General features: G+C 40.0%; 1 protein-coding gene and 1 long non-coding RNA gene across 4 annotated transcripts in view; one reads left to right on the top strand and one right to left on the bottom strand.

The window, feature by feature from the left end:
* The window catches only part of Slc14a2 (solute carrier family 14 member 2), a 426,972-nt gene that overhangs the window by 148,884 nt on the left and 255,323 nt on the right, over window positions 1-22,765 (top strand).
* The window catches only part of LOC102553338 (uncharacterized), a 30,457-nt gene that overhangs the window by 3,299 nt on the left and 4,393 nt on the right, over window positions 1-22,765 (bottom strand). Inside the window, exons 3-4 of one of the 2 annotated variants that reach the window (XR_001842144.3) lie at window positions 7,720-7,836; window positions 7,281-7,395 (exon numbers count right to left, since the gene is read on the bottom strand). This is a non-coding gene — a long non-coding RNA (uncharacterized LOC102553338). The remainder of the gene's footprint in view (window positions 1-7,280; window positions 7,396-7,719; window positions 7,837-22,765) is intronic. The other variant, XR_361514.5, reaches the window with a different exon arrangement.

The following is a 22,765-nucleotide window of genomic DNA, read 5'->3' as shown; positions in this document are numbered from 1 at the left end:
CCTAGATCTCTCACGACTTCAATTTCTGCACTCAAAATTTCTCTGTTCTGCCTCCGGCGGTATTGAGGACCACCTAGGTACTCAGGTTCCACCAAATCTTGCTGAGAGTTAAAGAATGTAGCCCTAGTTGGTAGAGCAAAAGGACTTCAGAAAAAGAGGGAGCATTGCTCACTGGAGCGTTTTAAGAAGGCGCTCAGTGGCGATGATATGAGAGGAGGTGAGGCAAAACACAGCTTTAGTGCGAGGATGATAGCCTGTTTGAGAAGGACAGAGATCCTTATGCTACAGATCCTTGATCTCCAAGTGTTGATAAAAGACCCTGACAGCAAGACTTCTAGCTTCACTCTTGTTCATAGGTTCAGCCTACACACACACACACACACACTACCCACTTCCAAAACAGCTCCTTGTCTCTCCTGTCTTACTAAAGCACGTCAACCTGTTATCCTCTCAGATATGCTTAGCTTTTTTTTTAAGCATGAGGTTCTAGGATCAAAGTCCTATTTTACCAGCTGAGAAACTGCCCCCAACCGGATGCTTTCCTGTTCTTGTATAGCATTGCCTTCTACCCACATGTCTTGTAAATCCCCGGTTACCTTACATTTAACACACTAGCTTTCAACAGCAAGTACATAACCTCTCAGTTTGAAATCCTAATGACACCAAAAACTTTGTATCTGAAGCCGAGCCCTTTTGATTTTCTCTCTACCCAGCTCATGCCGTCCTCTTTCCATTGGCCGTTACCTCATTTATTCCAAAGCCTAAGCCTCATGGATTCTCCTTCCTCGAAATGTCAAATCCATCCATGTCGCCTGTCTACCTCGTAGTTAGATATTCTCTACTTCCTAGACACCTGACTTGTTCTCTTACTTCTAACACATCTCATTCTGGGAAACACCTTTTCTATGTGCTGGCTAAATATATCCATCTTCTCTGGTGAGCACCTTTCATGATCCCTGATTATCCATTAAACTTGATACCTTGCTCTGGGCATGCAACCTTCTGTTTTCTCAGTTTTCCACCATTCCTTGAAACTACTCCGTCTCCCAATTGTGTGGATCTCTGCTGTGTCTCAAAGAAACCTCATGCCCTCTAATTTCTGTGCCTTGTTTATATGTCCTCCTAGAAGACCCTACCGCTCACATCCCCTGTAAACATGTACACAACCTCTAACAGGTCCATGAAGTTGCGTTTCCATCTTGAATTCAGAAGTAAGCCCAATCCCTGTCTCCATCTTTCTCCCCTAGGGCACTTGGATATTTTACTTTAAATATGGTTATTTATCTGTAGGACTTTAGGTTGCTAAGGCTAGAGGCTAGGTCTCATCTACCTCTGAATTCTCTGGAGTATTTAGCACAGTGCCTTAAAGGTTTCTATCAAGAAATGAACTGAACTAAACTCAATTGAATTACTGGGAAGAGATCTGAAGGCTACCTCTTTTATTCCCAGCCTCTAGAGTAAAACATTTAGAGAACTGCCTCTTGAGAAGGACCTACGAGCTATTACAGAACTATTAACATTTAGAATTGGAGTTGAGTGGTCATCCCTTACCTCTTGTGGAAACGGACTTCAAAATCCTCTAGAAATGATTTGTATAGCTCAGATAAAATAATAAGAGACTGAGTGATCCAGCAGACAGTATGTACTACGAGGTATAAATTGTCCTGAATTCTGATTTATTTCTCTATATGGCATCTTATTAGTGGACTGATGTGTTACTTATGCTTGTGACAAGTTAAAAGTAGATTATAATACCACTTTCCTCAGCTTTCAGATGCTGTTGGAATTCTATGAGGAGAAAGTCTATGTCTGTTTGATTTGCCATTTTTTTACAGAGTCCAGAGCATATACATCATATTTTCCACATGCACTTTTGCCAAGTGAATCTGAAAAATATCCTACCTGCTTAGAAAGGTGATTAAATTGAAATTTAAAAAAGCAAATCATCATAAGTTTTAAAAACTGGAATATAATTGCACCCTTACAAACCCTTGAATTTTTCACCCCGTCCTTACTCTGACCCAGAGCCTACCTCAGTACCCCAAAGAGTCAAGGTGGACATGTTAGAAACAAAGCAGCCACATGATTTTCTACATGGATCTATTCTCCTGTGTTTTCCACAAAATATCCTCCAGGTTATACTTAAATTCTCTGAGGAATGAGAGCTTACTGCCATAAACACAGTCAGGCAGTTTTCCACATTAAAAAGACAGTTCCTAAATTGAGCCCAAAGTTGGCTTCTTATAAATTCCACCCACTGGTCTTAATTCTGTCTCTAAAGCAAAGTAGTGAAGGTCTATTTTCTCTTCTGTGCGATGGCCTTTCCTACGTCTGAAGGCAGCTCTCACATTTCCAACACGTGGGATTAGTCTCCAAACCAAATGCCCCACTCTCCTAGCCTTAACCATTTTCCTTTGATGTGGTTTCAAAACCACTCTTCTGAGTCCTTACTCTCACCCAAGTGCACTCCATGTACTCCCTGATGCTCTACCCCGGCTCTCAGATCTAGGTAAAATACCTTTGAATCCTGTCAGGATAGTCACTTTATACAGTGTGAGCCTATCTCCTGTTAACAACATCTACCAGGTTTACTAACAGCGAGTGAGTGCTTGCTCAAACAATGTGTCATTTTAAACCTTCATACCCATTCTTAGTAAAAATCCTCCCCACATGATCTGATCCATTTCAAAACATGTACTCTGCTTCATTCATGGACTCTAGGGATGGAATGGGCTTCCCACTAACAAGCTAAGGGCCAGTATATTATCATTTCCTCCTTTGCCCGCCAAAGAACTAATATCCTCACCCCCTCTCCTCACCAGACTAATATATGGTTCAACTGAAACCATTTCATTTAAAGGGCTTTCTACACTTACAGTAGAAACTTATGCAGCAACTAAGATGATTCCTTCTATTTTCAATCAAGTATTTTTCACAGTCTTTCAGTGCCTACCACTACACTCTCTAGGGCTCTCTGTCGTGGAAATAGGAGGTTAGTTTTGTTTCCTCAAGTATGAATGGTCTGCAGAGAAGAAAGACCAACTCTTTATGAATGGTGTGACTGTAACAGTCTCATTTACTGTTTTAGGGGTTGTCCACAATCTCCAACCAATGATCAGGAAGAACACACCAATACTTTACCTATTTGGATTTTACTACTTGTCCTAATTTGCTTCCTGATGCTCTGATAAAACACCCCAACTAAAAGCAACTCCCAGAAGGAAGGGTTTCTTTGGTTTACAGGTAACAGTCCGTCATCAGGAGAAACGAAGGCAGGAGCCTGGAGACAGGAACTGAGGCAGAGACCACATAGTAACACCGCTTACTGGATTTCCCCCAGACTTACCTTTCACCACCTTTCTTATGCAGCCCAGGCCCACCTGCCTAGGAATGGCACTGCCCACAGTGGGCAGAGCCCTGCTAAATCAATTAACAATCAAGAAAATGTGCCATAGACATTCCCACGGGCCAATTCTATTGGGTACATGCTTCGATACTGTCTTCTCTCCCCAGGTATGTCAAGTTGACAACAAAACTAACTTTGAGACAAAGGTTAGCACACAGGAGCAGCAGGATGTCTCAGTATAAAGGCGTTAACGAAAGCAAAACCTTACTCTATGCGTGCCCCACTGCTCCACAAATTGGCTACTAATAGGAAGAGTGGATGTAAATACACAATCCTGTGTCCAAAACTGCTGTGTTTATAGAGAAAATAAAGTTCACCTGTAACTATGTCTGGTAAAGATGTCATTAATTTTATTCAAGAGACAAGGATTTTGATATGTGCAGGTGATGAATTGTCCATGTTACCTAAGTTTAGACAAAATAATGAAGTGAGCCTGCTGTCCCACTTTATCATGATCTTAGAATAACCTTGTCTGAGGTTACCACTCTCTTAAAAAGTAGTGTACAAAGAAAGCAATGAGTTTCATGATGTAATACATTATATCCTTTTGTTATCTGCCCCAGCCCCTTAATGCCCACAGCCCCTTACCTGGCTGTTATCTGGCCCATTACCTTTTTCTTCATAAATAACCTCTTTCTTGTCACATCCATTCCGTAACCCTCTCATTCTGTGTCTTCTTTTAAAATCCCTTCCCTCTCAGATTCCATTCTGGTTTGATGGCCTACAAACATACACACACACACACACACACACACACACACACACACACACACACACACTTGCACACTTAAATCTGGAGTCTGAAGATGAAAGAAATCTTGAAACATTTGATCTGCTAAGTCTGCCTTGTTTCTCTTGGCATAATGACAGTGCCATCCATTTTCTCAGATGACACGATGACAGTTTTTTTTCTTATGGCCGCAGAAAGTTCTGATGTGTACATGTACTGCATTTCACTATCTGTTCATCTACGGATGGACTAGACTGGTTCTACCTCCTGGCTGCAAAGATAGTGTAATTGTGAGCATGGATACACCAATATCTCTGTGGAATATAGATTAGAGTCCTTTGATACCTACCAATCAATAGGAATATAGTTGAGTCATATGGTAGTTCTGTTTTAAGTGCTTTGAGGACCCTCCACACTAGTTCTATTGTAGCCATGTGCACCGATTTAAAATCCCTCCGGAGACCAACAATGTTCCTCTTTCTCACATCCTTGTCAGCATTTGCTGTCCCCTCTTCCCCCTCCTCCTCCTCCTCCTCCTCCTCCTCCTCTTCCTCCTCTTCCTCCTCCTCCTCCTCATTTTTACGATAGCTACTCTCACTAGAGAGCAATGGAATCTCTTTCTATTTCTCTGGCGACTCAGAGTGTTGAATACTTTCTCAGTAATTATGGGCCGTTGATATTCTTTGGAGAATTGCCTATTCAGTTCATCCACAATGTTTGATTGGATAGTGCGATTTGGGGTTTTTTTCTTTGTTTGTTTATTTCTTTTGTTGTCGTAGTTCTTCGTGCTTGGTTTTGCACTTCTTTGTGTAGCCCAGGTTTTCATCCCCTGTCTCTTGGCAAGAAATTGGTTCTATCCTGTAAGCTGCCTATTCCCTGTGACAAATGTTTCCTTCTTCACACAGAAGCTTTTCTTTCACATCACCCCTTTGAACTATAATTGTTGGGTAAAGATTTTGGCACTCTTCGGTTGTTTTGTTTTGTTTTCAAACAACCAACTCTCTCAGTTGGTCTTTTATATTGTCCTTCTACTTTTAGTTTCATTACTTTCAGTCTGCTACTTTGAAACTTGACTTATTCAGGTTTTTCTAAGGCCTTGAGGCACACCATTAGGTTATTTATTCAGAATATCTTTAACTCTTAAAATTATTAATCTGTATTTGTTACTCTGTGTGTGTGTGTGTGTGTGTGTGTGTGTGCGTGCGCGCGCGCGCGCGCACGCATAGGATGGGAATTTGTATGCAATGGCGTGCAAGTGGAGGTCAGAGGACAACTTTGTATCGTTGACTCTCTCCTACCTTCAAGCCAATTGAAAATTTAATCCAGTAATCTAGTCTGTACCTCTTTTTTTAAAGTCTAAGTCATTTATGTTTATGCTGAGACATCATTACTAATTCATATGATTTGGTTGGAGTTTGGGGGTCTGTTTGGATTGCTCTTTATTTCTGTCTCTCTTGTTAGTAGTAAAAGATTGGTAGTGTGATAGTCAAGGTGCATCGTCACCCTCCCTGGTTCATCTATTCCTCTCATAAATCTATTCTTTCCTGTGTCTCCATAATTGATATTCTCTTTCTTCCTTCTCAGTTTATCTTTAAGTATCTTCCGTAGTAATGGCATGGTGGTCATGAACCGATTTGTGTTGCGTTTGTCTGAAATTTTCTTATTTTTATGTCAATTTCAAAATGTAATGTAGATTTGCTGGGTATGGCAATCGTATGCCAAGTTGTTTCTTTTGGTTCATGTGTTCTCCGCTACAATGGTCTCAACTAGATTCTCTGTGCCACTAGTGTCTTTCTTAGCTTTCCTTCTATCAATGGGTTTGGGGATCTGACCTCTGGATGCTATCCCATGCTTCCTGGAGGATGTCCTTATGCTTGTGTTGTTTCCCGATTTGTTGGTGTTTGGATGTAGTCTTTCATCGCCCTGTCCTCCATCCCTGATATTCTTCTTCTGCTTGGTTATGTCTATCAATGACTGTTTCTACTATGTTTTTAATGTACTCAGTTTTTCATTCACAACATTTCTATTTCAATGGCTTTGCAAAATCTCAGTTTATTTGCTGAGTTTTTCTTACATGTTACTGCTGTTCCACCCACATAGCTCATTTATTCATAAATTTGTGAACTTCCCCCTCTATGTCGCCGACTTTCCTCCCTAGTAACAGTTGCATTCTTCGTCTCACAGTTTACATATTTCAGTAGCCTTTGATTTTAGTCATTGAAAAGTTATGATCATTTAGAGGAGTCCTGTGCCCTACTTTTTGTAGGGGAAGGGGGTTCTTGTGTTTCTGTATTATAATGTACATCTGCTAGTTTAGATATCTATTCTGGTTTTATTGAGCAGCCTACTCCTGGCAGTTCAATCCCCTAGAACCACTCAAAAGCAGAAAACAGTTAGGAACAGTTTCTGCCTACTCTCAATCCACCAGAGAGCTGCCTCCCTAGAGCTGTGTTTGCCTTACTTATTGATATGTCACCATCTTTTCTCTGCACTTCTCTGATGCCCTCCTACCTGCTTTGTGGATTTCTCAAGTTCTTCCTGTAGTTCACTCTTTGGAATAGTTTTATTTGCGCTCAGTCCCCTTTTATAGGTACACACACATGCAGTTTTTAGACCACCAGCTGAGAGAGAGTTCACATTTTACATTTACTTATCTATCCATTTGCCTAGGAAGGGTGCATGCCCATGTGGAGGTAGGCAGATCACTTACAGGAGCAGATTTTCCCTTCTATCATGGGTTTAAGAAACCAAACTCAGGTTTTCAGGTTTGGCTACAAGCATCATTACCTTCTGAGCATCTCGCCAGCCGATCGAGAAGCTTTCTAGTTTGGCTCTGCTCCGAGGGAGGTAACACAGACTGGTCAACAGCGCTACTCCATGGCAACAGCTTTCCTTTGTTGCTGTTACTTGACCTCATTATTTTTAACCACCATGGATTATACCCTCTCCACAACAGTAATAACAACTCTTTACCTGGCACTGGAAATCAAATTGGACAGTGTTTATTACACTATTTTGTCAGCCCCAACAATGCTCGATACATGTGAAACTTCTTGGCTACCTTTACTTTCTAGGATTTAACCTTTCTAGGTTTCTGGATTTTTTCCTCAGCCTTGTTAGAATGCCATCCTACTAAAATCTTACCTGTAGTTTCATAGGGTACGTCCGGGATCTGCTCTTTAACTCTCCCAATAAACTCGCCAGTCCTCTGCACTTGATAGTCAGTGGATCATCTTTTCCACTCGCTCTCCTGGTCTCACTGGTAAGAAAAATCACGTCAGGTCTGTACCAGTCTTCTAGTACAGTTCAATTAGATAGTGATAATTAGCATATATTTGCTTAATAAAAAATATAGTTTTTTTTTAGTTAAAATACTATTGGGTATTAGGTCTGTATAACATTAAACATTTCCTTGCCTAAACCTGTTGTTATATATTTTAAAAATTATGGGTCATAAAGGGGTAGAGCTGTTGAATTTATTTCCTGCTGTCTCTTGACCACAGTCAATCCAAACTGAGAAGGCCACAAATACACAGTAATGGGTCTGACATATTCCCTGTGCTCTAGACTCTGAGCTACTCACCTGAAGGCTTATGCCTGTCAGTCAGCATCTTCTTTCATCCTGCTCTTTTGTGCCTTAGATAGAGCTCTCAGTGACCCTTCATTATCCAAAATATATGCCCTTTGTGAGACAGATTGCCTGGAGACAAAATTTAAACTCAGTGCAAGTAAAATTTGGAAATAGCATAGGCTAAATGCAGAAGATATGAAGAGAAATTAAAAAAATAATTTGATTTAAAAGAACTTTTTCTTTTTTTTAACAAAACAAAAGCATCTCATGGCAGAATTTAGTGAGAGTGTACTGAAGTAGGATGTACGATAGTGGGATTTTATTCTACCTGAAGGCACAAAAGAAGACTTCCTAAAGAATTAGCATTTATGTTAGTATTAACCTATATGACTGATGTCACAAAGTGATCTGTAATATACATTGTCACCATTTAGCCTCCCTGATTCTCCACAGTATTTAACTCATACTTCAGGATCTGCACATGTCCTACCATGTATTATAGGAATCATGTGCCCCATAGTTAAAAAGAATATATTTAAGTCAATTATAATTAGTATCTGAAATACTTGTATCTTAGGCCAATATTGTCTATCAAAATATAAAAACTTTTGGTACTTAGTAAGCACATAGTAAACACTTCTAATTAAATGTTACCAATATTTTCACATTTTTTATAGTATTTTGGATGATAAATATTAAAACCAGAGTCTTGCTCCTAGAAGCCAAGCTCTCCATTACTAAGGAACATTTACTAACCCTCAGATATCTCTTTTTATATTCCAAGTAACTTTTGAAATAAGATATCAATGTGCATTGTATATGGCCCATAATTTTTAACTCTTAGACATATTTTTTCCACTTTCAGAAGTTATGAGAGAGATATACCTTTGGACAACTTTGAACTGCAAATGCTGATCATTCCCCAGGGAAGCAATGTGATAACATCATCGTCTGGAGGTGTCAGTCAACAGGAAGCTAGATCCCCACCAGCCATATAGTGCTAAGAACTCCTTACCAACTACGTGATAGCATGAATAAGCAACCAGTACGCCACAGCACTGTGTGGACAAAAGTTTTCCAATATGAATAATCAATAAATTGCCTGACATTTTATGGTTTCTTCTGATAATTTCAACATGACAACCTACACATTAAGAGTTTTGATGTTTGAAACTGATTTTTGTTCAGGTGATAGATATAGGTCTAGTTTCATACTTTGATATATAGACATCCATATTTCCCAAGACAAAGGTGTTGCCAAAGATGTTGTCTTTCTCCTCTCATGTGTATTGATTTGCATTTTTATTAACTGTAGGATAGACATATTGTTGTGTGCTACTATTTGTCTTTTCTTTTTCCGCTAATCCACATTTCTGTTTTTGTGCCAGTGCCACACTGTTTTTATTACTACAGCTTTGTAATATAGCTTGAGATCATATGTGCTAATTCAGTCTTCAGCATTATTCCTTTGCTCAGGATTGCTGAGGTCATTGAGGATCTTTTCTGCTTTTACATGAATTTTAGGATTTTATTTTTTATTTCTGTGTGAAAAAAATGTCTTGGGAGTTTTTTTTTTCCTATAATTGTGTTGAATCTATAAATAGCTTTTGGTAAGATGGTCATCTTCATACTACTAATCTATCAATTCATGAGATCTCAGGTGGTCTTCTCATTCATCTGTAGCCTTATTCAACTTATTTAGGGATTTAAATGTTTCAATGATGAGGCTCTTAACTTTCTTGGTTAGGCTTATTTCTCTTTATCGCTGCCATTGGTGTAAGCTGATTTCGTATCCTGAAATTTTGCTCAATGTGTTGATCATTTCTGAAAGTTTTCTGGTGAAATTTTTAGGATCTCGTGTACTGTCAGATCGTCTAAAAATAGGGGTAATTTGACTTTCTATTTTCCAATTTTGTATTCCTTTAATTTTGTTCTCCTGCCTTATTTCTCCATCTAGTGCTTTAAATACTTCATTGAAAGGGAGCCAGGAAAGGGAAAGCTATGTCTTGCTACTGATTTTAATGCTGCAAGTTTTTCTCTATTTAGGATGATTTTCACAGTGCATTTGTCTTATAGTCTTTAGTATGTTGAAGTATGTTTCCCCCAGTTCCAGTTCTAAGATTTATATGAAGACATTTTTAATATTATCAAAGGTCTTTTCTTCATATGATTTTTATTTGTAAGTCCATTTTATGATTGGTTGGTAAATTGATTGAGTGATGTTGAACCATCCTATATCTCTTCATTAAAGACAACTTGATCGTGATAAACTATCTTTTTTTATTTATACCTGTATGTGGTTTATAAGTATTTTATTGGAGATTTTTGCACTTATGTTCATGAGAGAAGCTGACCCACAGTCTTTTGTTGTTGTTGTTGTTGTTGTTGTTGTTGTTGTTGTTGTTGGGTTTTTAACCTGATTTTGGAATGATTAAAACTAACTTCATAGAATGAGTTTAAAGGGACTCTTTGCTTTCTATCTTTAAGAATCTTCTTTGAAGAAAGCCTAGCAGGATTCTGCTGTGGATATGGCATTTTTCAAGTCAGAAGTATTTTTGTTGCTATTTTGATCTTATTCGTTGTATTCGTTTAAATTTATCTCTTCTTAGTCTAACTTTGGTGGTTTAGGAAACTTTGGAATAAGTTTCCTGAAGACAGAAAAAAGTAGATTTTGTTTTTCACTCCATCGAATTAAGCATGGTTTCTTGATTGAGGCATAAAGGTTATTCAAATTTTAAGTTATTATTGAATTGTTTTTGCTGATTGCTGTAATTTTGTTGTTCGTTTATTTCATGGGTAGAGTTTGCTTGTGATTTATTCATCACTGTTATATACTTCAACAATTATAACATTGTGTGGATGTAGCCTTTTAGTTAGGTTTATTCTTCTCTTCAGTCTGAAATACGCCCTTCAGTGTTCTCTGCAAGCCTGGTTTAGTGAACGTGAGTTATTTTAGCCTATTTGTGTCATGGAAAGTTCTTTCTTCTTAAACTACAGCAGATAGTTTTGTTGGGTAAAGTAGTCTGGTGTGTGTGGTCTTTTAGAACAAGGAGTACATTGTTCCAAACACCTTTGACTTATAAAGTTTTCATTGAGAAATTAACAGTTATTCTAATGAATTTTCCTTTATATGTGAGCTGCGATTTTGTGTTGAAGCTTTCAATACCTTTCCTTTGGTCTCTATATTTAGTATTTTAATTATAATATGCAGGTGAGAATGAATTTTTGAATACTGCATATTTTGTTTTCTGTGTTTCTCTTACATCTGTGTATGTATATCTTTCATTAACGTTGGGAAGTTTTCTTCTATGAAGTCATTAAGATCTGGTTTATGCCATTGACCTGTGATTCTTCTCCTTCTAGACTTATAATTCATAAATGTGGTCTTTGACTTTCTTTTCATGGATTTCCAAAGTTTCTTTATTCTATGTGTGTGTGTGTGTGTGTGTGTGTGTGTGTGTGTGTGTGTGTACTTATAATTTTTCATTCATGAAATTGCTTGTATAGAGTCTAAGAGAGTCCTGTGGTGCAATTCTCCATCTTGGTCTAAATATGGAAAGGCTGTAAGGGGCAAAGTCCCAGGTAATCTCTTTGAAACAGCACATAGGCCTAAGCCTGGGCTTAGAACTCAGTTCAGGTCATGAAAGCTCCCTGATATAGCTCCAGCCTGGCCCTAAAGGAGTTGTATGGATGGGCAGTATGGGATTAGAGTCTGGGTTAAACTCAATAACAGAACACTTGGATACGTTCCTAGCTGGGCCTGTGTCTGGATGTGGGCAAGGTGAAGAAAGGAAATAAATCAGCATCCTGGACAGAATTCGCAAATATGGCTCAAGACTGGCATAGAGGGACGGGATAGATAGGCAGTGTGGGGTCAGACTCAGCAAGGTGGTGTGTAGAGGGGATTACTACCTGGGCCTGTGCCTAGAAGGGTGGGACAGATGGATGGTATGAGGTAAGGGTAAGACTAAACAAGGGAGACAACGAATGGAGCTCCTCCCTAGGTGTAAGCTTAGAGGGTCCAACTGGAGGGAAAACATATGTGAGGATCCTGAGTCTGACTCAGCAAGGGCGTATGCTTAATACCTCCTGGCTAGGCCTGGACTGAAGGGGAATGGTTTGTGCTGAGGATACTGAGTCACAACTAAGAGAGCTTGCATGCTCCTGTCACATCATGAATTAATGGTAAGGTAGTGAGGGTGTAGGGTCCAACTATATTAAATGCCTTATCAACTTACAGCATTTTCACCTCACCATGGGATTTTTAAGACTTAATTCCATCACAAATAAACAATTGTGTGTATCTATAACTATAGTAGCTAGGGTGGGTTTACATTAGGACTGCAAACAGCCTTCAGGACTGTACAGTCCAGTGATGGTCAAGAGTTTTAATAAACTATGAAAAATTCTATTTAGTCAGGCAAGACATCACATACTTATAACTCCAGCATTTATAAGCCTGAAGTAGAAAAATTGTAAGCTTAAGGCCTGTATTGGTCACACGGTAAGACCTTGCTCCCAAAATAGAATAGAAAAGAACAAAGGAAAATTTTCCTCCCCAAGAAGTCCATCTGTTTGGTTGATACTGAACTCTCAAATGCTTAGTGGAAAAGAATTCTATACGCATGTCAATAGGAAAGATTCCAGTGATTTAGTAGCATAATAAGCTATGGGCAGAGACTTCCTGGCTTGATTTGTGCTACACTTTGCCTTCTGTGACTGAAAAGCAAACTAGAGGTCAAAGAAAGAAAGTGATTTACTCAACTTAATCCAATGAATTAGTGAGAAAACTAGGACCAATAGGAAAGTCTCTTGACTCAGAGGCATTGCTTCTCCATAATCCCATGGTATTCCAACCTTCCTAGAGCTGTGATTCTCAACCTTCCCAATGTGGAGACCTTTTAATACAGTTCCTCATATTGTAGTGATCCCCAACCATAAAATTATTTTTGTTGCTACTTCATAACTATAATTTTGCTACTGCTTTGGGTCATAATGCAAATATCTGATATGCAGAATTCTGATATGTGACCGCATGAAAGTGGTCACTCGACCCTCAAGGGGGTTGCAAACCCACAGGTTGAGAACCACTGTCCTAGAGCATCTATGTAACCTGTGAATATAAATCTGAGAAAACACAATGAAACATACCGATCATACGATCGAGCTTCAGATGTCAACCTGACACATCCTGGAATCATCTAAGGGAGTTTCAATTAAGAGATTACCCATATCAGGTTGCTCTGTGGCCATGTCTTTAAGGGGTTGTCTTGATTGATGATTGATGTAAGAGGGTACAGCCTACTCAAAGTGGCTCTATTCCCTAAGCAAGTGGACTTTGAATGCACATGGAAGCTAGCTGAACACAAGACAGAGAGCAAGCCAGTGGGCAAGGGAGGATGCAGAATCCCCCCACAGTAGACTATGATAAGAAATTATAAGAAGAAATCAACCCTTTTTTCCCATACATTGCTTTTGATCAAGGTGTTTGTCACAACAGATGAGAACTAGAACAGTGACCACACAAAACTCAATAGTCAGAGGCATCTCAAAATGCTATACAATTGGAGAATTTTCAATGCTGAAAATTGAATTGGCATAAAAGTCACCCAGTCCATGGAGACATCTTATCTACAGTTTCTTTGTATTCTTAAGCTCTCACATCTCTGGCACTGTACAGCTTCGAGCTCTTCAACTAGCCTCATGTCCTCTGATATGACCTCAACCCAATTTAGAGCTTCGGTCCAGGCCTAATCTTCCCACACACTGCTACATGCTAAACCATTACCCCAGCTAGATGTTACATGAATGTAACTGAGAAAATAGACTTGGATGGCTGCTCTGGACTCTACTTGCCCAGGCAGGCTTTTTCATTTTCTTTTCATCTGAACCCTTGGATTTCCTTCACTTTCCTTCCTGCAGCCTCTGAGGGAACCCTGAGGGTGACAAGGGGTGAGACAATGGATGAGGTGGATCTGCAATTCATCTGCGGGAATGACTTCAGAGGGGCCAATAAAGAGGGGAAATCCCTAGATGATGAACAAATTTAACAACCAAGGAAGGCCCCTACATTGAGCACAGAGGGACAAGAATTGCTTATAGGCATGGGACATGCTTATATAGGTACGACCTGGGTAAGGTGGGGCATGACCAAATTCTTTTCCTGCTAGGTGAATGGACCAGAACTTTGCAGACTAAAAAACTTCCAGAAACGTTGTATGTTCTTCAGTAGAAATGACCCTGTTGACTCCACTGGGGAAGCATTGCCTACTTCCTTGGAGGTTTGGAAGATGTCCCAACATAATTGTCAACCTCTCTTAGCCTCCACTCTTAGGCACAGCTGCCCTCTGCTGGATGGTATGTAGCCAACTGCCCAAAGAGGTACTGCGTCTCCAACCCCTGACCCACCCTCCTGCTGCCTAGAGGCTGCCAGGTTGCCCCTAACAGACCAGTCTTGCAAATGGAGATGGACGAGAAAAATGAAGACTCAGAGGGTGTGTGCATGTGTGTGTACTGCCGAGAGCCAGGCACACAACTGCACACTCAGATGATCAATTGGCCCCAGTTAGGTGAAAATTCCACAGTGACTTGACACCACTGACGGGAAAAGTTTGCACAAGTCCCAACATGGTGGGCCCTAAGTGCAGAGAGGAACAGCTTCTCCTGCCTTTTGATTATCGATGAACTAAAATACACAAGCTAAATGGGACTACTTGGACGGCAGGAGAACATTGGGATATTGTAATGGTTCTCCTCAGAGATGAAAAGGGAAACTGGAAAACATCTGCCTGCCGAAATTGGCTCTGATGCTCTAAGTGGGTCGAGGAAACCTGTAAGCACGAAGTGGGGCTAATTCACAGCTCTAATCACTAGCATGCAATCTGAAGCCAGACGTTATCTTAAAGTACACGCCAGTTCCAGGTGCTACACAGCAAATGTTTGATTAGTGCTACCAAATTCCCCAAAACTTGATAAGCTTCTGAGTGCAGGAATTATGGGCTGCACACCAGTGGAGCAGGGCTACGTTAACTCCACAGCAAGGTAATTTCCTTTGGCATGCAACACTGAGAAACTCAGTTCGGCCTCTCTTCCTAGGCTGCTGAGGTACTGGTTTCAAATGTACAAATAAAGAGACACAGTAGGGACAAGACAAAGATGAGACCTAGAAGGTGGTTTTTAGAGAGGCCTAGAAACAAAATAGATGGAGAGTTGGGGTTAGAAAAACGTATGCAGTGTCTCCCCGATGTGTATCAAGTGCTGGATATTTTGTCACTAATTCTCACATAACTGGACATGGTTGCCATTATTGTATCCACGTTTCCAGAGCAGTTTAAGTGACTCATTAAAGATATCTTAGCCAAAATTCCAGAGCCATGATGTGAACCTAGGACTGACTTAAAATCCTTCAGAGTCCTTGGCTCTGAAAGACGAAGGGATCAAAAATGACAACACTGAAATTAGGACCACTTAGAGTTACACAGAAAAGTAAGAGGGTAGACACGTATCCATTCAGCTAGTGGCATCAAAAAAATGAAACAAAACAGGCTTAGAGGAGCTGAGAACTCCGGCTCGCTACCACCAGTTCCCTGGGGCTGAATCAAGTAACATGGGCAAAATAGAAAGACTCACTCAAGGGGCTTAAGGTCTCTGTTCAAGGTAGCCATGAGATAGTTTAGGGGTGCAGAGTGGAAAGCTGTATTTGACATGCAAGAATCCTTCTGATCAGCATGGAAATCTCATTCACCAACAACTGGAGGTGAAAGTGACGCGCTGAGTTATCCCGGGCTAAATGAGGAGGCCTAGATGAAGAGCGACATCTGCCTAGCTGGAGTTGATTCAAAAAAACACAGCTGGAAACTACTTGTGGCTGGCTTTTAAAAACCAAAGTGAAGGGTCAAATGTCTCATGGAAATTTCATATCCTAAACCCACAGATAGAGGGGAAAGGGCAATAAAACGGGAAGGGGAGGGGGAGGATTGGTGACAGGCTGGTGACATGCTCTGTTTTTGTGATTTCTAAAGTTGGAACTCTGTTTTCTGAAATGTTTCCTTCAAATTCAAAGACCCCAGAAGAGTTTGGGGAAGAAAAACAGAGCCAAACACACATTTCAGTCTGAAGGCCCATGGTGCCCCCTAATGGGCCTAAGCGTTCCCTCGGTCCCTTGCCATTTCATTATGACTCAGCTTGCAAAATTCTCTCCTCAAGTCTTGCTCCATGCTCTATAGCAATGGGAAGACTTCACTAACAGATAAACCGAATCCTGCTAACATGTACCCCAAACTCTCTCCACTCTACAGTTTCCAATGTACCAACTCCCAGTAAGGTCTGGGGCGAGTAGGAACCCTGGATTCTGGTTGCAGTTTGACTCTTCAATGACATCAACTGTCTTAGACACTAACCACATGACTTTCCCTGCCTGTAGAGGGGAGATGATGGGAATACCAAGCTCTCAGGTCAGAATGCATTCAAACATTTTTGTATATAATCAGGCACACAATAAACCATAAGTAGCAACTTATTTTGTAGCACAATAGTGTGATTCAATCAGAATTAGTCTGCATGCATGAGCATCGTATGAGTGTCAACTTGACTTCCAGACCCAAGCTCAAACTGTTTCTGAAATGCTAGCATCTGCAGCACTGTTTTCCCTACCCTGAGCCTATTCCCCTTCCTGTCTTGCATTGGGCCTTCACTGACACCCCTATACACGGGGTGATCAATTTGTCCCATCAGTTGAGTCTTGGTCATGGCCATCACTAATGGAGTAGCTACGAACTCATACTTTCTTGCTAACCATGCAAAAAGAAATTGGTCTGGAGGGATTCGTAGGCACTGACATGTTTTATTGTGAGAGTAACACACGTGACTCTGGCCTCCACTTGCTAGATAGAACCAGTCACCTGCCCTGCAACACGGAGAAGGAGCAAAAACCTCCAGGGAATTCACCCTCTCACCCTCCCCAAAGGGAGGAGGTAGCAGACATGGATGGAGACAACTAATATCCGCCACACCCTAGAAAGCAAGATCAGTGTCTAGTTCTACTTCACACCAGCCCAGAAACTGTCCAGAGGAATGCCTCATACACTGTAAGCAGAGCGTCTTACTTACTGTCGCATCTCTGTGACAAAATGCCTGACATAAATAACTTGAAAGAAGGACAGGTTTATTTTGCCTCGTATTTTTGGATATCCAGTCCATGGTTATTTGGCTTCATTTTTCTAGCCACATTATGGTCAAAAACCACTATGTTGATGAGAATGCATGAAAGAGGCCATTGACTTCAAAGCAGGCAAGAAATAGACCTGAACTGAGAACAAAATGGGCTACCAGTGCAACCTTCAAAGGCATCCCCCAAATAAACTACTTTCTCCAACTAGACCCTATCCCATAAAGTATAAAGAACCTTCTTCTTCAAAGAAGTAAAAAAAAAATACCCAAATAAACAAAAAACAAACAAAAAACCAGAAAGGAAATAGAGCTACCATAAAACCCATCTATGTCACTCTTGGCTATATATACTCTAAGGACTCTAATCAACAAATTACAGAGATATGCTCACATCCATATTTATAGTTGCTCTAGTCCCAATATCCAGGAAATGGAATCAGTCTAGATGTCCATCAAGAGACAGATGGATAAAGAAAATGTGGTAAATATACACATCGGAACTTTATGCAGCTGTAAGGAAAAATGAAATGTTTTCAGGAAAATTGAATGCAACTGGAAATCATTATGTTAAGCAAAATAAGCTAGAATCAGCAAAACAAATACCATGGTTTTTTTTTTAAGTATTCAGAACCCAGATTTAAAATGGCATGTTTTAAAATTACACATGCATGTATATGCATGTGTCTCTAGGTCAAAAAACCCAGAAAGGTGATCGTGAGAGGGAAGAAATACATCTGAGGAGGTGGGGAACTGCAAGGAAGGACGGAATGCGTGGGATAGGAGAGCAGAAGGGGAACTAACTGGGAAAAGAACGGGAGGCAGCTGGTGGGGGAGGGGATGTCTGAGGGCAGTGAGGGAGGGGACACATGAGGACAAAGTATAGTAACACATATGTATGAACATACCATGATGAAACTCATTACTTTGTATGCTAATCTTAAAAATTAATTTTAAAAAAGTTTTCAGAGCCTCTCAAAATGGTACGACCAGCTGGGGACCAAGTGTTCAACACATGAGGCTATGGAAGGCATTTCGTATTCAAACCACAAGCTACACGGTGGAAATCTCTGAGCAAGCAACTGAATGCACAAATTAGTTCACAATTACGTTATCTCCCCCAATCAAAAGCCCGCCTATATTTAGATTTTTTTTTTAAATCTCTGAAGTCTGATGGGTGGAGATTTCAGGTACTCTGGGGACAAGTCAGAAGTTGGGATTCAGGGCAGACTTTGTCTCCCACCTGTCTCCACCATGTGTTCTAAAATACAGAAAGTTGTGTTTGCTTTCCACAGTCAGCCGCTGAGACCATTACTCACTAAGAATCAGAGTGATTTGCCCCAAGAAACCAATTCACTCATGAAATCTCTCTGGGTGGCGTGTTTTGCCCTGGGGAAGAATGACGAGAAGAGTAACACCCCGGTTGAGGACGGGTTGTAACAGAAGGAAGTCATTCACCTCATTCCTTTTAGAGAAATGGGGTGTTTGTTTGTTCAAGATAGAGTGTGAGACACCATACTCCAAGTTGGCCTTGGACTCACTGTGTCTCAGTGGGGTTTCCTTGGCTGTGACAAGAGCACCGTGACCAAAGCAACTTGGGGAAGAAAGGTGATCCTTTCAGCTTACACTTCATGCCACAGACACACTATCAAAAGGAGTCAAGGCAGGACCTGATGGAGTCAAGGAGTCAGGAGTCAAGGCCATGGAGGAGTGCTGCCCACTGGCTTGCTCCTTATGGCTTGATTAGTCTGATTCCTCATGAGACCCATGACCTCCAGCCCAGGGATGGTGCCACCCACAGTGACCTGGACTCTTCTACATTAATCATCAGTCAGGAAAATGAACAATAGGCTTGCCCACAGGCAAATCTTTACGGGCATTTTCTCAGTTCAGGTTCCCTGTTCCAACATGACTCTATGTTGTGTCGAGTTAGCATAAAACTGGCCACCCAAGATACACTATATATCCCAGGCTGACCTGGATTTGAAAGCAAGTCTCCTGCCTCAGTGTCCCAAGTTCTAGCACTATAGGAGTCTACCACTACCCAAACTGGACCTAAATTTTAAAGGCTGTCTACAATTTGGAAGACTCCAATAAATAACAATTCCTAGAATAATCGAAATCTCATCTTACTCCTGTCTTTAAAAAAAATCCATGCAAAATGACTTTCACTTAGAACTAAAGAACAGTTTCACCTTCATATTCTTGGTGGCAGGAGTTACCATTATTAGAAGAAATGGTACCAAAAGGACTGAAAGTATCCTCTGTTTCTTCCTGGTACCTAGGCTTGTGGCCAACTCTTGCATGGATCCGAAGATATTTATGCATTGAGATGAAGACATGCTAAGCCTTCAGTTATACCATTCTAGTTTATATTCCCCAAGAGGACAGTTAAGAATATGAATTCCATAGCATGCTTTTCATCGGAGAAGGCTACTGTGCAGAACAATACTTGGCACTTGCATGGAGAACAGACAGAAATCACAACCGTATCCACATGATCTGTGGACATACAGAGGCCAAGTGAGGGGCACAGAAGCACATAAATATTTTTCTATGAGTGATAGACTAGGAACCAAAGGGGATTCCTCTGCTTCCAGATGTGGGACCGCATGCTGATGTATTGGAAACATCTAATGGGGTTCTTTTTAAAAAAAATACTGAATATAGAGTCAAGGAAGAAAGAAGTACATTGTTAAACTATTAGTATATAAATGTGTACAAAGAAACAGACAGTAATTAAGACAAAATTAGAGTTAGCCTATTGAGAGACTAAACTTTTCCATTTCAAGTTGTTTCTGGGTTTTTAATTTATAACAATTACCTTTATTAATAAGGCACAATGTCATATTTTAATATATATCATGAAATGATCAAGTCAAGAAAACTAATACCTATTACCTCAAATGTTTATCATTTTATACTATTGTAAAATATACAATGCATTATTATTAACTATATTCATCTTGTTGTGCAATACAACATGCTCCTATATAAGTAGAATTCTGTATATGTTGGACATTGTTGCCCCTGACCAACTCACCCCAGCTTCTATGACCACCAGTCTATTCTCTATGTCCATGAATTTGACATTTTTACCATCTTAAGTAAATGAAATCATGGGCTTTTTCTCTGTTGCTAGCTTATTTCACCTAGAATGATATCTTTTAAATTATCCCATGTTGTTGCAAATGGTATAGATAAGATAGAATTTTATATGTTTAAGGCTGGCCAGTGTTCCACTGTGTGTAAATATCGCATTGAAAAACTTTGTCTGTCTGTTCATAAAGATGCTTTGGTTATTTCTTGAGCCTGGTTATTGTGACTAATTCTACGGTGAACTTGAGAGACTAGGCATCTTTTGATCTGCTGACATCAAACATTTAAATGTGCTAAGAAGTAGTGTCATTGTATGATAAAGTGATAATTTTATTTTTAATATTTTGGGGGAGCTCTATGCTGTTTTCCAAATACTAATTTGTAATAACACAAACGTCCTTTCTAAAACACTTGTTCATCATTTGACAATAGCCGATCTGACAGGGGTTAGGTGGTATCTCATCATGGTGTTTTAATCTGCATTTCTGTGATAATTGAAGATAATGAGGATTTGTTTCCTTTATCCACTTACCATTTGGGGTGTGTGTGTGTGTGTGTGTGTGTGTGTGTGTGTGTGTGTGTGTGTGTATGCTATCTATCTATTTGAAACCTTTGCTTGTCTAAACATTTATTTATCTATTCTTTGGGAGTTTTATGCACATATACGTTGTATTTTGATCCTATCTACTGCTTTCTCCTGTCAACTTCTTCCAGACACCTGTCATGTACTCTCCATTTCTACTTGCTATCAATTGCCAATGGGGCTCAGCAAGGGGTGGGGCCTCAGGAGCCCCTGCCCCACCCCACCCAGACTGAAATACTTATTAGCTTGATCTTGTGTGTGTCATATACCGGCAGCTACAACCATAGTTCATGAGTGCAACAGCCCTGATGTATACAAATGACACATTTCCCAGGCGTTCCTGACCTCAAACTCTTAGAGTCTTCCTTCCCCCTCATCTACAAAGTTCTCTGAACCTTAGGAGAAGGGAGTACAACAGATATCCCATTTTCCTCCACCTTTAGTAGGAATTTTTATTTGTTTGTTTTCTTGGAATTTAGTCGTTTGAGTTCCTTCTATATTTTAGATGTTAGCCCTATATCTGACGTCTGACTTGTAGACTGATTAATTGATTCTTTCATTTGCTGTGCACACACTTAATAGTTTGATTCCACACTATTTGCCTATTTTTGCTTTTGTTGTCTGGGATTTGGGGGGTTGTATCCCAGAAATCTGTCAAATATATAGCTGTGGAGTGTTTGGTTAAACGTGGAACATCCATGCCATACTTTTTCTCTGAGGCTCGAAAAAACAGCCTACAAGAAAGAACAGAAAGATGGTAAGATCCAGAAGTTATAGGAGGAAAAAAGGAGAACAGTGATTTCTGGACATGTACAAGGACCACACTCATGAATTCAAAGCTGCTGTGGCTTCCCACTAAAGACCTTCCCAAGAACAAGCCAGTCAGCATTCTAGCACGCAGTGGGAAGGCACTCATGAGCTAGTGCACCTAAGTGAAGATCTATTGACAGTAGGTGCTTTCTTGGGGGAGGAAAAGCAGCTTTCTTTAAGACTGTGACTCTTGGAGCTCAACCACACTCCAGTGGTTGGTTCCATGCACAAAAGCCTAGAGTACAGACAGTATAAATGGTTTCTAGTTCATCAAGTTAGAGGAAAGAGGGGAGGTGTACATCTGGGAGAAATTAAGGGGAGGAGTTGTAGTAAAAAGGATCAAAATACTCTTTGAAATTCTCAATTAATAAAATATTAAATAATAAGGAAATTTCTGCCAATATCAGAGGATACCTCCCCCTCATTTTCCATAGTAATTTCAGGCTCTACATTGTATTCTTTTTATCCACTTGGACTCTTGTATAAAGTCTAAGATTAAAATCTGTTTTTCTGGGGCTGGGGATTTAGCTCAGTGGTAGAGCGCTTACCTAGGAAGCGCAAGGCCCTGGGTTCGGTCCCCAGCTCCGAAAAAAAGAATCAAAAAAAAAAATCTGTTTTTCTTCTGTGTGCGGGTTCCTACTTTTCTGGCATTTGCTGAAGAAACTGCCCATTGACATCATTCATAAAAAAACATTTGACCATAGTTTATGAGCTACTCATAGTTTATGAGTAGGCTCTCTGCCCTACTCTACTGGCCTATGAGTATATCTAAATGACTATACCATCCTGAATTGATTACTGTAGCTTTGTAGTATTTTGAGGTTCAACAGTATGATACCCCAACTTTTCTCGTTTGGGTCAAGATAACCCTTGATATTTAGGGACTGCTGTGTTTCTATGTAAATTTTATGATTGTTTTAATATTTCTGTGAAGAACTCCAGTGAAACCTTTATAGGTATTGCATTGAGTCTATGGAGCACTTGGTCATGTAGGCATTCAACAAAATTAACCCTTCAAATCCAGGAAGGTGGGCTATCTTTCCATTTGTTTATGTCATTTTTAATTTCTTGTATCAAAATTTTTCTAGTGCTTATAAGATACATCTCACATTTCTTGGGTTAAATTATAGCTAAGTACTTTTCTTTGGGGTTATTATGAAAGGGCTTATTTTCTTAAGCCATCCTTTTAGAAATGTCATTATTAATGTTTAGAAATGCTTTATAATGTTTTATAAGTTACTATTGTATCCCAAACCTTTGTTGAATTTATTCATCAGTTCTAACAGACTTTGGGGGGGGGGCTTTGACACTCTCTCCATTTAAGATTATGTGACAGCATAGACTATTTTACTTCATCTTTTCCCCCACCCCCTTACTTCATCTTTCTCTGACATTGCAACT

The sequence above is a fragment of the Rattus norvegicus genome, chromosome 18 (assembly GCF_036323735.1).
Source record: "Rattus norvegicus strain BN/NHsdMcwi chromosome 18, GRCr8, whole genome shotgun sequence".
NCBI lineage: Eukaryota > Metazoa > Chordata > Mammalia > Rodentia > Muridae > Rattus > Rattus norvegicus.
This window is presented reverse-complemented; position numbering and strand designations above follow the sequence as displayed.